This window comes from Ornithorhynchus anatinus, chromosome 2 (genome assembly GCF_004115215.2).
Source record: "Ornithorhynchus anatinus isolate Pmale09 chromosome 2, mOrnAna1.pri.v4, whole genome shotgun sequence".
NCBI lineage: Eukaryota > Metazoa > Chordata > Mammalia > Monotremata > Ornithorhynchidae > Ornithorhynchus > Ornithorhynchus anatinus.
The window spans coordinates 87719155-87720892 of record NC_041729.1 but is presented as its reverse complement, the minus strand read 5'-3'; the positions used below and the strand labels follow the sequence as shown (position 1 = coordinate 87720892).

The 1738-nt window shown below is 41.5% G+C and overlaps 1 non-coding gene across 1 annotated transcript; it reads right to left on the bottom strand.

Annotated features, from left to right (window-relative positions):
• Window positions 1–672: 672 nt before the first annotated feature.
• Window positions 673–836, bottom strand: LOC114809749. The gene has a single exon (XR_003757527.1). It is a non-coding gene; the product is annotated as a U1 spliceosomal RNA (small nuclear RNA).
• Between the last annotated feature and the right edge of the window lie 902 nt (window positions 837–1738).

Sequence of the window (1738 nt, the reverse complement as noted above, 5' to 3'; positions counted from 1 at the left end):
TTATGCATTTTTAATGGTACTTTGCTAAGTACTGGGGCAGATACAAGCTAATCGAGTTGGACATGTCCCCCTCCTACCTTACCTCATTAATCACCTACTAAAACCCAGACCTCACACTTCACTTCTCTGATGTCAACCTTTCTCTGAACCTTGATCTCCTCTATCTCACTGCTGACCTCTAGCCCACATCCTCCTTGCCTATAGCTCCTTCTCTTCATATATGTCAAGCCCATCCCTCTCCCCACCTACAAAGTTGTATTAAAATCACAGCTCCTCGAAGAGGCCTTTCTTGACTAACTTCTCATTTCCCCACCACCCATTCGCCCTCTCTTCTGCTTCACTTTTTTCCTGGTATTTACTATGTGTCAAACACTGTTCTTGTTTGATGGCTGCTCTGGGGTAGTTAAAAGTTAAGCTGGCCGGACACAGTCTCTGTCTCACATGGGGCTCACTGTCAAGTCGGAGGAAGAACATTTATTGAATCTCCATTTTGCAGCTGAGGAAACTAAAGCACGGAGAAGTTAAATGATTTGCCCAACTTCACACAGCCGACGAGTAGGGCAGCTGGAATTAGGACCCAGGTCCTTCTAGACTCCCAGGCCTGTGCTTAACCACAAGTCGACACTGCTCATCCAAGGATAATACACATTTCTAGGATTGCAAACTGAATATCAGGGAAGAATACAAGCACAGTCCCCCACTAACACAAATTGTGTAGTCGAGTTTCCTGCATTTGGGGAATTCTCTGGGGTCAGCACACCCTGAGTGCAAAGGATGAGCCTCACTCTGGGAAAACACCCTATGTGATCATGTTATCTCCCCTGCCAAGTAAGCGCACTTGCATCTGTACCCCTTAAGCACTTTTATATGCGCCCCAAAGGCTACTGAGCTCTGCACATTAAGCTCTTAATAAATACCATTGATTGACTGATTGATTGATCCCTATTTAATCCTATTTAAAGTGTCTCTACCTCTTTCAGGATGTAAACATTATAACTTCTCCTGCTTGATTAATGATATCAGGCTTCTGGCTTTGATCTTAGTAAATAAATGCCTGACTTGGGATGTTTTCTTCATTTTTATGGAAAATGGGTATCATAAATGCATTCCAGACTTTTCATTTCAGGAAGATTATCACACTTCTTGGGTGGCTGAAGATACTTGGCCTAAGGCATTTTACTCTAAGCACTCAGAAATGGCCTGTTGTGGCCTGTTGTATCTTATTCCTTAATTGCACCCTCTCCATTTATGGTAGCAGCTCTTTGTTTAACACACTGGACGCTGCTGTGTTCTTCAAGTGCCTTTCAGATGACAAGCTAAGATGATTTAAATGAAACCCAGATAAGTTTATGACTTCACAATTAATGTTTGAGTCAAAGTTTCTGTTCATGGAAAGTCTTAAGCTTTCAATGGCATTTTTTGATGGGGATACATATTTTAATACTGTTCACGTTAATTGTTTTTTTGTTTCTATGGAGATCATTTTCAGTGGCAGGTAAATTAAGTGATTCCTTCTCCCCTATCCTCTTAAGCCCTTTTTCCTACCTAAGAAATTTCATGGAGACCCCTTTTCTGGGCTGGATATCTGTATTTTTTAATAGTATTCATATGGGCTTACTATAGATCAGGCACTGTAATAATAATAATAACCATGGTATTTGTTAAGTGCTTACTGTGTGTCAAATTCTGTACTAAGCACTGGGGGAGATGCACAATAATCAAGTCCCACATGGGGCTC